This window comes from Schistocerca serialis, chromosome 6 (genome assembly GCF_023864345.2).
Source record: "Schistocerca serialis cubense isolate TAMUIC-IGC-003099 chromosome 6, iqSchSeri2.2, whole genome shotgun sequence".
Taxonomy (NCBI): Eukaryota; Metazoa; Arthropoda; class Insecta; order Orthoptera; family Acrididae; genus Schistocerca; species Schistocerca serialis.
The window spans coordinates 732,470,758-732,485,937 of record NC_064643.1 but is presented as its reverse complement, the minus strand read 5'-3'; the positions used below and the strand labels follow the sequence as shown (position 1 = coordinate 732,485,937).

Sequence of the window (15,180 nt, the reverse complement as noted above, 5' to 3'; positions counted from 1 at the left end):
AATAACAGAGAGCAAAATTTAAATATGATAGTAGGGAAGGGAAGAGAAGGAAAAATAGTAGTTTGCTCAAACCTGTGCAAGCGATTTCGACCAATTGAGCGATATGTGTATGTGTAATATGCTCGATGTCTACACGCAAACGGTATTTGTTTTTCGATGTATCAGTAGAGAGAGAAGGATCCAATTTGAACGAGAGAATGCATCGCCGGCCGTTGTGGCCGAGCGGCTCTGGGCGCTTCCGTCTGGAACCGCGCGACTGCTACGGTCGCAGGTTCGAATCCTGCCTCGGGCATGCATGTGTGTGATGTCCTTAGGTTAGTTAGGTTTAAGTAGTTCTAAGTTCTAGGGGACTGATGACCTCAGATGTTAAGTACCATAGCGCTCAGAGCCATTTGAACCATTTTTGAGCATTTGACATGGTGGCACACTGTAGACTACTAACGAAGGTACGAGCACACGGAATAGGTTCCCAGATACGCGAGTGACTCGATGACATCTTAAGTAACAGAACCCAGTCCGTTGTGCTCAACAGCGAGTGCCCCGGGGAATTGTGATAGGACCACTATAATTCTCTATATACTTAAACGATCTGACGGGCAGGGTCAGCAGCAATCTCTGGCTATTTCCGGATGATGCTGTGGTGTCCGGAAGGTGTCGTCGTTGAGTGACAGTGGGAGGATACTGATGACAAAATTTCTAGTTGGTGCGATGAATGGTACCCAGCTCTAAATGTAGAAAAATGTGAGTTAAAGCAGGTGAGTGGGATAACAAACCCGTAATATTCGAATGAAGCAGTACTATGTTACTGCTTGATACAGTCACGTCAATCAAATATCTAGACGTAACGTTTCAAAGAGTTGTGAAATGGATTTTAGCAGGGAAGACGGATAGTCGATTTCGGTTTATTTACAGTATTTTAGGAAAGTGTGATTCGTCTAAATGAGGCCGCATGTAGGATACTAGCGCGACCCATGCTTCGTCAGTGCTCTGAACTAGATCGGATTAAAGGAAGACGTCGAAGAAGTTCGGAATACATATTGCTAGATTTCTTACCAGTAGGTTCGAACAACTCGCAGCTATTATGGAGGTGCTTGGGAAACTCGAATGGGAATCTCTGGAGTTAATGCGATGTTCGGGGCACACTACTGAGAAAATTTGGAGAACCGGCATTTGAAGCTCGCAGCAGAACGAATCTACTGCCGTCAACGCACATTTTGCTAAGGAGCAGAAACATAAGATAAGAGAAATTTGGTATCGTACAGAAGCATACAGGGTGAGTCACCTAACATTACCGCTGGATATATTTCGTAAACCACATCAAATACTGACGAATCGATTCCACAGACCGAACGTGAGGAGAGGGGCTAGTGTGAATGGTTAATACAAACCATAAAAAAATGCAAGGAAGTATGTTTTTTAACATAAACCTACGTTTTTTTAAATGGAACCCCGTTAGTTTTGTTAGCACATCTGAACATATAAACAAATACGTAATCAGTGCCGTTTGTTGCATTGTAAAATGTTAATTACATCCGGAGATATTGTAACCTAAAGTTGACGCTTGAGTACCACTCCTCCGCTGTTCGATCGTGTGTATCGGGGAGCACCGAATTACGTAGGGATCCAAAGGGAACGGTGATGAACCTTAGGTACAGAAGAGACTGGAACAGCACATTACGTCCACATGCTAACACCTTTTTATTGGTCTTTTTCACTGACAGACATGTACATTACCATGAGGGGTGAGGTGCACGTACACACGTGGTTTCCGTTTTCAATTACGGAGTGGAATACAGTGTGTCCCGACATGTCAGGCCAATAGATGTTCAATGTGGTGGCCATCATTTGCTGCACACAATTGCAATCTCTGGCGTAATGAATGTCGTACACGCCGCAGTACATCTGGTGTAATGTCGCCGCAGGCTGCCACAATACGTTGTTTCATATCCTCTGGGGCTGTAGGCACATCACGGTACACACGGTACATGATGGCCACCACATTGAACATCTATTGGCCTGACATATCGGGACACACTCTATTCCACTCCGTAATTGAAAACGGAAACCACGTGTGTACGTGTACCTCACCCCTCATGGTAATGTACGTGTGCGTCAGTGAAAAAGACCAATAAAAAGGTGTTAGCATGTGGACGTAATGTGCTGTTCCAGTCTCTTCTGTACCTAAGGTCCATCACCGTTCCCTTTGGATCCCTACGTAATTCGGTGCTCTCCGATACACACGATCGAACAGCGGAGGAGTGGTACTCAAGCGTCAACTTTAGGTTACAATATCTCCGGATGTAATTAACATTTTACAATGCAACAAACGGCACTGATTACGTATTTGTTTATATTTTCAGATGTGCTAACAAAACTAACGGGGTTCCATTTAAAAAAAACGTAGGTTTATGTTAAAAAACATACTTCCTTGCATTTTTTTATGGTCTGTATTAAACAATTACACTAGCTCCTCTCCTCACGTTCGGTCTGTGGAATCTGTTCGTCAGTAGTTGATGAGGTTTACGAAATATGTCCAGCGGTAACGTTAGGTGACCTACCCTGTATATATAGTCGTTTTTCCCCTTCTCTAGTTGCAAGTGGAGTAAGGAAGAAAATTTCTACTAGTGGTACAGTGTACTCTCCCCATATACCGTACGGTGGCATGCAGAGTCTGAAGGCGGATGTAGATGTAGGTCTAACCCGTAGGAGTAATGGAGGCACGTCCAGCATCGTCTCAATCCCAGCAGTTGGTTTGCTGCCAACTTCGTGTGATATTGGTAGGCTGGCCACTCTCTGTATCTTGCCAAGATCCCTGTTAGCCATCTTCTGTTGTACTTTATTCCAGCATAATATAACCCCATAACTTATCGTAGGACTTATTACAGTTATGTAAATCCACTATTTGCCCCAGTTTCTACCACAGGTGCTTCTACTGCACGTAAGATCACCTTTCGTCTTTAGAGCATAAATTGGTTGCGTGTGCTATCCAAGATGGTTTCGCATCCAGGATTAACCCCAGATTCTTCATTTCTCCCATATTAGTAGAGTTTTGTACAAGAGCTCGAGCTTTCAGTATGTGTCCTGGATATGCTTCCTCATGAACGGTATTACAACAGTTTTATTGGGACTGACATTTATATCGTGTTTGCTGCATCGGTTTTGCACAAGTTCAGTGCTCATTGTGCTGTTATTCTAACGGTGCTAGGAGGACCTCCTCGTTCCTTATCAGTCCACCTAGTTTTCCACATACTTCTATAGAATCAAACATCAAACACTTCGATTTTCTGGGCTCCATATTTTACAACAGTCCGTTATTCACTGCCATACAGTGGTATCCACCAAACGTGCAATTTTGGTTCTCCCTCAGATTTGGGTGGAGCCAGCAGACTTCTCTTGTCCAATAATTCCCTCTTTGCCTTTACTAATATGCCTTTTATACCCTCCTAGCATCGACCGTCAAGCATTATTTTGCTTCCAAGGTAGCAGAATTCCTTCACCTCGTCTACTTCGTGGTAACCTTTTTTTTATGTTAAGCTACTCGCTATTCTCATTTCCGTTACTTCTCATTACTTTCGTCATTCTTCGTTTTAAACTCAAACCATGTTCTACTTCCATTAGACTGTTCATTCACTTCAAGAGATCGGAATTTTCCTCATTTTCACAGAGTGTAGCAACGCCATCAGTGAATATTATTGTTGAGAACCCTGAACTCTAAATTTTAATCCCACTTAATTCTTTTATTTCCGTAATTGCTTCTTCGATGTCTAGATTGGACAACAATCTAGACAAGAGGAGCGAAAGACAGCACTCGTCTCACACCCTTTTTAATCTGAGCACTTTGTTCTTTGTCTTTCAGTCTAATTGTCCCCTCTTGGCTCTTGTACATATTGTATATAACTGTCTTTTCTAGTAGCTTACTCTTATTTTTCTCAGAATTTCGAACATCTAGCACCAACACGTAGTAATACTGCATTATATGGTAAATTTTAGAACCAGAAAAATCTACTGAACTAATATTTTCCCTTTCTGTACTAATTTGGACAAGCTATAAATACACAACATTACACTATAATGATTACTACAAACTGCGTTTTGTCTATTGATCCGACTGAAATCGGGCATAGGTTACCCTAGAAATAGCACTTTTGAAACACACATACAATGTCAATTTTAAGAAGGGTAAAACACTGATAAATTTAGTTTTATATTGGCTTTAACTTTGCTGGTCAAATCAGTTCAGTACACTTCAGAATTTAAATGAATAGAGAAGAAAAGGGGGGTTGGGGTGGGGGTGGGGGGGGGGGGGACCCTGAAACTGTAATTGTCACTGTATTGAAATTCTTTGACTATTGAACTCATTAAGCACTCAAGGTTTCCAATATATGAATTACTACTCTTTTTGTCTTATTTCTTGCTTATTTAACTACCATTATTTTTGTCTCAAATTAATTATACTTCATTACTAAACCAATTTCAACATTATCTTCCAACTTTGTCAGACCTATGTTCTTTACTTGTATATTCATTAACAATAAAGTTCCTTAAACATCATTCTAGCATAAATAGGTCTGCAGGTAATTCTTATTAACATAAACTTTTAATCTTCATTTCGGGACACTCGGATTGCACAACATGTGGAAAGGAACCTGTCTAGGTTAGTGATGAGGATAATTAAATGATAGGACAATTCTGGTAAAAGTTAAGTTGTCATTGAACAGTCAGGAACAAAATTAACACTGGTCCACACGAATACAGTACTAAATGTTTCAACCTGTTCGTGTCGATGCGGCGGTTGGCGGGCGGCGAGATGGCGAGGCGCACAGCACACATACAATCACGGCGATGGCTCTTGATGTATCGGCACTTTGCTTCTTCTTAGCGTCGCAATCCTTTTCCATTTAGTGCCTATGGAATATAGCCATGCTGTATAGTGGTCGGAAACGGCACATCCGAGGCTCAATGAAATCACGTTTTCCAGGAGAGCCTCCTCGATCCAGAGCGTGTTTCTCAGACCGATGCCCAACTCCGACTACTACTGCTGAGCCCGTTATGCCGTGCCGCGCCCGTGTGCATTTTCCCGCGCTCGCCTGCCTCCACCTTTTACCGCTCCCCTACAGACAGAGTATTCACCAAAGGTTTTGCATTCCACATATCCTAATACATTACCTACGTATGGACCAGGCGCACAATCACAACTTTAACATCTTACAATAGTTTCAACATGGGTTATACTTCAATTCTGTTATAGCATTGCTTGAAATTTGACATAAATATTAATATTCACATCGAAAGTTGCTTACAGTTTCTTTAACATAATGACACGAAAAGAAAAAGAAATGAAATCAAAACATTGCTTACACTAATTTATCGAAGATCAGAAGAAAAAATTATTATATGTACAGTTGTTGTTACAAGTCCTTCCAACGAACATTTCCTTTTCGATTTTTTCACATTTTACCTGTAGCCCTTGCACCTTAGCTTCCCCTAATTTCCTACGTATGGCATTGCTACGTGACTTATATTGCTGTATTCCCGTGTTTCCATGAACTTTTTTGTACTTCCTTCTTTCGTCGATTAACTGAAGTATGTCTTCTCTTACCCAAGATTTCTTGGAAGTTACTTGCCATCTGCCTACGTTTGTCTGTTCAACTTGAGTGATTGTCCTTTTGCCCTTTTTAGAGATGTCCAGTCCTCTTCAACTGACCTGCCTTCTGTGATGTTCATTGTCGCAGTATCTACATTAGAGAACGACCATTCCATCTCATCGTTCCCCACTACTTCAGTATCCTATTTCTTCCCGCAGTATTCTTCCGGACGATTCTCTTGCACTTCAGTTTACTTTTCAACATCGCTAAATTGTGGTTTGTCTCTGTCGGCTGCCTTGTACGCCTTACAGTCCAACATCTGATTTCGGAAACTATGTGTGGCCCCATTATAATCCAGCTGGAATCTTTCCGTGTCTCTGGACCACTTCCAGGTATATCTTGTTACACCATTTCGTAACCGATTATCGATAATAGAAACAAAGTCGATCGCAACACCTAGCAACAAGCTCTTTGAGAAAAATAATAACTTTATATCACGTAAATTCCATTTATTATATATAACCCAAATCTATAGCAATAGCACTACATTGCTTATTACTGATCCAAAGATTTCTTTTTAGGAATCCTGTAAGAAATCGATATTTAGAATGTTAAAACATGCTTAATTCATCACCCCATAGTCCGCTATCATGAAATCAGGATCTGTAGCAGTAGTATGGCAAAGTACTATCTGGATCACATTGTTTACATTTGTGATGTCGCGTGACCAATACCAGTGACGTTTCGATGAGGTCAAAAGCCGCACCCTTAAGTGTGATGTCGTAGTTGTGGCATCACAAACCACACCCCTTTTTAGAACAAATCACCAGGATTAGAGGTAAATTTACAGTTTTAAAGATAGTGGTAAATTTGAAATTTGGCAGAGAATTTACTAATTAAAGATGGTGGTGAGCTATAAATTTATAAAAGAACTTATTTTTCTGAGCCAATACCATTGTTAACACAAACACACACACACACAGACACACACACACACTCGCGCGCGCACACACACCACACACGAAGGAACACACAAATGTTTATGCCAATTACTGTACCTTCTTTAGTAAATTTCATTACTTTTATCCTTTACTCTTTCAGTGATACGTGTAAGTGTGTATAGTACCATTTCATTAAGGTTAGCTCAGGTGTTTCAGAATGAACAACGTTATAATGTATCACATTGATGGCAAACCTCCTACTATACTGCATGAAACTTGCAGATCAAATATATAAAATTGATATATGTTTTTTGCACAAAGTAAATTAATCACCACATTTAATGTTTTTACACTTTCACATATACACAAAACCATGTTTATAGCCGAATGCTTACCGTCACTACCCTCGGAAGGACCCAGATTGGTTACCTGGTACTCCTCAAATATTAATGAGGTAGTGAGGTCTGGAACATGTAGACCGAGTGAAAGTCAAAAAGAATCCACTTGAAACTATCAGAAAATGCCATTTCCACGGCAATGCTTTCATAAAAGAATACATTAAGTCTACTTAGTTCAATACTCATTAAATTTTTGTGAAGATGGTGCTCCTTATAAAATTTGGATTTTAATTTAACGCATCTGCTCCATGTCAGCCTCCCCAGAAAGTCGATAGTATTATTTCCAGCATCTTTCGCACATTCTGCAAGGTGTCTTCAAACATGCATTTACTTATGAGTCTGGTGAAATTATTTACTATCTCGCTGCATGTACTCAGGAACTGTTGTGCATTATGCGCTAGGTATGGCGTCATCCAGGGAGCTTACCTAAACGATAAAATTCTATAAATTTTTTTAAAACTAATTTATAATGTAAACATTCTATCAGATCGTTTTCATTAATAAATTTACTCATTTTCAAGAAACATGATTTCGAAAGCATGTGGCCGCATGCTGCACTGAACTTTAATATCTTATTTTTGTGCATACTTCGGGTGGTGAAAAGTGAAAGTGACGAATTTTATTTCTGCTACCAAGTTTAGTAAGATGTGTATTTTTTGTATCATCTTGTCAATTAACCATAATTGCCTCCCAGCCTGTAATCTTTTCGACAGATAATTTGTGTGCCATTTCCATTCTCTGTAACAGAACCCATCATGCGTTCGGAGAGTGATGCTGGTTGTCTGTAGGGAAATATAAGCTGTCATCTGCATAATGAAGGTAGTGTGAGTTTCTGACATGCAGGAAACCACTTTCAAGCAGGCTTTTTAAATTATCACACCTCATCAGACACTGGCTTCAAAAGGATAGTTATCAACAGATAACACAAGCTATCAGCAGATATCTCAAGTAACATTGGGCTCCTACAGCGCGCTGTGCAATGACAGACCACTATCGCAGTAACAAGTCTCGTAAGATGTGCTGCCTATCGTATGTGTTCTGCGATGAAATTCAGAATTTTTTAATCGAAAAAGCAATCGTCTCAATACCAAATACAAGCCACATTCGTTCTAGAAAAATTTTCGATCGAATAAGGAAATTATACAATGTGGAGCTGATACAGAAAACCGCTGACAATGGATTGTGGAGATTTTAAGTGAGGAGTTACTGTGATACTAATTATGGACAATAAATATCATTTGCAAGTTCAATAACAGCGCATACATATTTCTCCATCAGATTTTTAAAATTCTTGCAGCTACACTAATTTCAGTTAACAAAATCCGCTCATTGACGATTGAAAGCTATGATGTGTAAGCAGGCCTAGATGTTAAATAGTAAAGCAGATGCAGCTCTCCAGCGTCGTTGGACCTGCTAGATTAGAACGTAACCAAAACGTACTAAATTATGGAATGCAGTGCACTAATGTAGTGATGAAACTTATTCGAAGTAGATAGTTATTCGATAATTCATGTTCCTCGATCCGTAGCAAAGGAAGCTTACCAAGAGTGTCATAAGAAGAAGGGATTCAAGAATCATTTATTTCATTCCTCATCAATGTTTATGATGCCTGATGAAAACAAGGTGACTGTTGTTATTAAATGTGTAACATAAAATATGTAACTGCTCCATAACAGCGATCGCATACAGCTGATCGAGACCTAAGCATTTGGCTCTCGACTTGGTGCAATATGCATCATGGTTAGATATCAGCAAGTCTGAACTTGCCGACTATGCACCTTAAAAACCTCAACTTGACCTGAGAAAAGAAAACATACGGTTTGTCGAGTCAGTAATATATAAAATGCTTTAAGATTGTAGACGTATTGACTTGTTGAATAAGTACATCTGAACATGTTGGCAGTTATTGTCTGAACAGGAAAATATGCTATTCTATTGAAGCGTCATGTACACTACTGGCCATTAAAATTGCTACACCAAGAAGAAATGGAAATCATAAACGGGTATTCATCGGACAAATACATTATACTAGAACTGACAAGTGATTACATTTTCACGCAGTTTGGGTGCATAGATCCTGAGAAATCAGTACACATAACAACCACCTCTGGCCTTAATAACGGCCTTGATACGCCTGGGCATTGAGTTAAACAGAGCTTGGATGGTGTGTACAGGTACAGCTGCCCATGCAGTTTCAACACCATACCACAGTTCATCAACAGTAGTGACTGGCGTATTGTGACGAGCCATTTGCTCGACCGCCATTGACCAGACGTTTTCAATTGGTGAGAGATCTTTAGAATGTTCTGGCCAGGGCAGCAGACGAACATTTTCTGTATCCAGAAAGGCCTGGACAGGACCTGCAACATGCGGTAGTGCATTATCCTGCTGAAATGTAGGATTTCTCAAGGATCGAATGAAGGGTAGAGCCACGGGTCGTAACACATCTGAAATGTAACGTCCACTGATCAAAGTGCCGTCAGTACGAACAAGAGGTGACCGAGACGTGTAACCAGTGGCACCCCATACCATCACGCCGGGTGATACGCCAGTTTGTCGAGGACGAATACACGCTTCCAATGTGCGTTCACTGCGATATCGCCAAACACGAATGCGACCATCATGATGCTGTAAACAGAACCTGGATTCATCCGAAAAAATGACGTTTTGGCATTCGTGCACCAGGGTTCGTCGTTGAATACACCATCGCAGGCGATCCTGTCTGTGGTGCACCATCAAGGGTAACCGCAGCCATTGTATCCGAGCTGATAGTCCATGCTGCTGCGAACGTCGTCGAACTGTTCGTACAGATGGTTGTTGTCTTGCAAACGTCCGCATCTGTTGACTCAGGGATCGAGACGTGGCTGCACGATCCGTTACAGCCATGCGGATAATATGCCTGTCAGCTCGACTACTAGTGATACGAGGCCGTTGGGATCCAGCACGGCGTTCCGTATTACCCTCCTGAACCCACCGATTCCATATTCCGCTAACAGTCATTGGATCTCGACCAACGCGAGCAGCAATGTCGCGATACGATAAACCGCAATCACGATAGGCTACAACCCGACCTATATCAAAGTCGGAAAGGTGATGGTGTGCGTTTCTCCTCATTACACGAGGCATCACAACAGCGTTTCACCAGGCAACGCCGGTCAACTGCTGTTGTGTATGAGAAATCGGTTGGAAACTTTCCTCATGCCAGCACGTTGTAGGTGTCGCCAGTGAATGCTCTGAAAAGCTAATCATTTGCATACCACAGATTCTTCTTCCTGTCGGTTAAATTTGGCGTCTGTAGCACGTCATTTTCGTGGTGTAGCAATTTTAATGGCTAATAGTGTAATTTACACTGTGTGACACCAGAAGATGAAGTTAATTCCCTAATATAGAGCCACTCACGTTACACACAGAGCAAAATAGGTGAAACAGTTTCTGTTAATAGCTTAACCATTGATGATTACAGACAATGTTTGGTGGATTCGCAAGTATAACTGTGGAGTACACGAGTCAGTTAAGAAACATGCTTTTTCTATTATTAAAGAACAGAAACATGTTTTATCTGCGCAGTAGTATATAACTTCCATGGTTGTATAAATATGGTGCCCTTACCACGTGAAAAACGATGGTGAGTAATTTTATTAGGAGTCTGAGCGAATTCCGTCCGAGACCGCAGATCTCTACGAATATTCTAGCAAAATAAATTTCTATTTTTTCGTGAAATACTTTTTTGTGTGAGGTTTCTAACACTTTTCAAGCGCAGTGGACCTTCAAATTAAATACTGGCGCATTTACACTGTCTGTGTTACTTGTTAAAATTCACACAGTTTGCGTATTGGCAATACTGCCAAAAACTTTTAGGTTCAGCAGCACTCGTCAACGACAAAAGTTTGCAAACACAATGGACCTTCAAATTAAATAATTCCACATCTAGATTGTCTATATGCCTTATTAACATCTATACCCAAATTATTTTTACAGTTTTATATTCCACGGGGAAAGTGGATCTTTTATTTTTTCAATGTTACTCACATCCTGTTCTTCTTGTAAACGTAACTGATACGTGCATTCAGAGTAGTAACTCGAAGAGTGCTGTGGTGAATGTCTTCAACACGTGGCGAAACCGAGGCGAAACCAGGGACTGGGCGGCCGCCCTCATTACAGATGTCGGACGTCGTACGCTGGGCAGACCGGTAAAACAGGACAGGTGGCGAACTTTGGCGGAACTATCATCAGACCTTAATGCTGGGTAGAGCACAAGCGTGTCTAAAAACACAGGGCACCATTCTGAGGATGGGCTTCCGCTGCCGACGATCCATGAATGTGGCATTGTTAACACGACGACATTGGCAAATACGACTGGAATTGGTACGTGCCATCGATACTGGACATTGGCGCAGTGGCAGAGCGTTACGCGGTCTCATGAATTCAAATATTTTCTTCATCATGACGACGGGAGGACGCAGATCCGTCGTCTTAAAGGGGAACAGCTCCTTGACGCTTGTACTGCAGGAGGAGACAAGCTGACGGCTGCTTCATTATGCTCCGGGAAATATTTATGTGTGCATCCATGGGCCCATTGGAATTCGTGCAAGGCTCAATGACGACCAAGAGGTGTCGTACACCAGTTGTAGATCACGTGCACCCCTTCGTGACGATAATGTTTCCCGACAGCAGTGGATTTTTCAAGAAGATAATCCGGCATGTCAGAAGGTAGGCTTGTGATGGAGTGGTTCGAGAAACAAGGTGGCGAATTCCAATTGAAGTGCTAGCCCTCCAAACTCGCGAGGTCTGAAACCGATCGAACACATCTGGAATGTGACAGAACTTGGCAACAGCTGTAATCGCCCCCCTCTCCGGAATTTACGTGAATAAGGTGACTTGTGTGTGTAGATGTGGTGCCAACTACCTCCAGCAACCTACCAAGGCTTCATGGGATCCATGCTACCACAGGTTGACGCTTTTATCCGTGTCAAATGTGAACATACCGGCTTTACAAAAATGGTTCAAATGGCTCTGACCACTATGGGACTTAACATCTGATGTCATCAGTCCACTAGAACTTAGAACTGCTTAAACCTAACTAACCTAAGGACCTCACACACATCCATGCCCGAGGCAGGATTCGAACCTGCGGCCGTAGCGGTCGCGCGGTTCCAGACTGAAGCGCCTAGAACCGCTCGGTCACAGCGGCCGGCACCGGCTTTGCAGGTAGGTGGTCATAATGTTCTACATGATCAGTGTACATCTGACAGCTGGCTCCTTGGTTTGGCCGGGGTCTTAAGTGGGAGCCATCAGGGAGTCGGAAAGGGAGTTTGCAGAGGAAGGTGGTAGACAGCCGGTTCGCGAACGACACGGAGAAGGCAGCCGCGTACTGATGGTGGAACGGCGGAATGTGTGAAGGTGCGGTAGAGAACCGAGCAGAACTGTTTATATGCAGGCTTCAAGGTGAAAACCTAGCGACATAGTGCATTGCTTAGCATTAGGCTGAACGACGGTTCAAATCCGGATTCGACCACCCAGATATGGGTTCGCGTGACGACACAAAATCACTCTAGATGAATGCCTGGGTGATTCTTTCGAAAGGGTACGGCTGATTTCCATTTGCATCCTTAAAATAATCGAAGCTTATACTTCATCTGTAATGGTCTCGTTGGTGAAGGGATATTAAACTGTAAGTTTCCTTGCCATCGTTTTTGAAGGGGGAAGCTAAACTAGGCATAATTGCTGTCAACAGCCATTACCGTGAGTGACTGGAATAAATTTGTTTCCCAACAAGACACTTCGTCGACATTTGTCGCAGATGTTATCAGTGATACACCGTACGAAGGTTCTCACAACCGTACCACAACAAAGGTCAAAAATTAATTATGATTGTAGTGATGCTCACGCTACTAAATATTGCATTTTCGGGCAACAACAACGTTATATTACGTGCAGGTGTCATTAGAGCACGGTTAATAAAGTCATTTCATGAAATAATGGATAAACTAGGCACTCATCTTTTCGTGTTTCCCACTCTGGTCTCGTTGTGAACTCATGGCTCAATCGTCGAAAATTTAGGTGGTGATGATTCCAAGCTCGGATGCAAAGAGGCCTAGGTGTTATTCTGCGATATTCAAAAGTTTTATAGATGTGTTTATTAAATCATTCCTGAAGATTAAACTTTTGTAAGTTAGAACATTTGTGACGTAAAATAGTAATCAGCACTCCGAATTTAAGTTACACTTCTTTTTTATTACTTTTGTTGCAATATCACGTAACTCACAAAACATCCCTTCACAATATAAAACATACTTGAAAATATCTTCCTCACTGTTAAAGTTCACGTTTTACAAACTGACTACAATTAGTGTCTTTTCAACATGACGACCAAGACTTGACTCTCTAATAAGCGCTTACGCGCCCAAAAATCAGAGTTACTAGTACGACAAAGATCATAGTGATAAAAGAAAGAATATACATAAGAATAATATAATTGCAGTATAAACATATGGATGTATCAAAGGACCTCTACATTAATGAAATCAAATCTGAATGTTGTATCAGAAATATGTTAACTACTTTACAGCAGCACAGTAGAATATTGCTGATATCAAGAGGTTGAGGTGAGGTGCCGTAATGGTTACGTAATTCAAGTACCATTACAAGGTGAATGGACGTATGACAACCTCCGAGATTTAATTGCTGAAGCTAAGCTTGAACCCGTATTTTGAATTGTCCCTAAAATTGAATCAGATCCGGTTAAGGTAGTCACAAAATAATACCTTGGTATGCGAAACTTAAGGATGAAAATATCTCTCGCATGATGTATAACTGCCAAGTAAACCAGATCGATGAAAGTGCAACCGTACATAGAAAGGACTGGTACACAATAGTACACAAGGTAACTGAAAGAAATACGCTATGGGACCAAAAAAACGACTCAATCAAAGACAGTAACTACAGTGAAGTTACCTCGATTTATGATGGCACCCTGGACATCACTAATGTTTGAGTGGGGGAGTCCCTCCACGCCCACACCGGCATTATGGCCAACACAAAAGATCTACTGCCGTCTCTACATAAGGGTTAGTTTTCAGTAAAGTGAGGTGTCGCAGGATGTGGGTACTGCTAGGTTTGCTTACGTCTGGTTAAGATTAACCATTAATGCGCACTCATCTGGAGATAGATTGGGTCGAAGATTAAACGAAGGGTAGCGGTTTGAAGGGCAGAGGGAAGAAAGTATCAAGCCAAGAGCCAAGGAAAAATAAAACTCTACGATAGTTGGGTCGGGTTGTAAGAGCAGTAGCGGTTTTCTTGCTGCCTGCGACTAGCCATGCAATGGTAGGCTTTGTTAGTTTCATTGACGTTGTGCGGCGGTGTTACTCGGCAGCTGTCGCTGGGTGCCGGTGTTGATTTCTCGGTCAGCGTACCTGTAAGAGTTAGGTTCATCATCGTTTTGTGTCGGATAGGTCATAGATCAGATTCACAGTATAGGGTAATGTTGGCGGTTTGTCAGTGTGCGAGCTTGTCGGTTTTCCTGCTGTAGCCTGTTTATCGGCTTTAACAGCAGCTGGTATATCCAGTCAACGTTGCTGATATGCAGGGACTCGCCGACATTCTCGCTACATCTACATCCATACTCCGCAAGCCACTTGACGGTGTGTGGCGGAGGGTACCATGAGTAGGTGGTTATACCCTAGCTAGTACTTACTAAAGGCGGGACAAGGTTATTTATAGCGTGTGTGGTCAGCATGGACAGCAATGAATTCTCTGCAAAGTGCTCCCATGCTGGCCACAACGTTGGTAAGTTCTTGTGGGCTGGATGGTCGCTGGTGGATGTGGACGTCCTGCAGCACACCACAAGTGCTCGAAGGAATTTAAGTAGTGGGAACCTGCAGCCCAGTCCTGTCGCCGAATATCATTTTGTTCGAGGAGCTCCTCCACCTGCGCTATTGGATGCGGTCTCGGATTGTCATACATAAAAATGAAGTCAGACCCGAACACACCCCTGATAAGACCGATAAGGGCAATAAATACAGTGTCACAATAATGTAGACTGTTGAGTGCACCATGTTCAAATATTTGGAGGTCAGTACGTTTGTGCAACATTACGGTATGTCTCCCCACATCAAAACACCTGGACCACCAAAACGATCATGTTCAACAATGTTCCAGGGTGCATCACATGTTCCCACCCCTGACGATATAAGGGTACGTGCAATGTTGTCGAACATGATCCGAGCGTTATGATATGAGTTGGCATAACATTGGTTG

The 15,180-nt window shown here is 42.0% G+C and overlaps 1 long non-coding RNA gene across 1 annotated transcript in view; it reads left to right on the top strand.

Annotated features, from left to right (window-relative positions):
* LOC126484566 (uncharacterized) overlaps positions 1-15,180 on the top strand; it is a 180,081-nt gene that overhangs the window by 86,356 nt on the left and 78,545 nt on the right. The gene's annotated exons all lie outside the window — the stretch shown is intronic.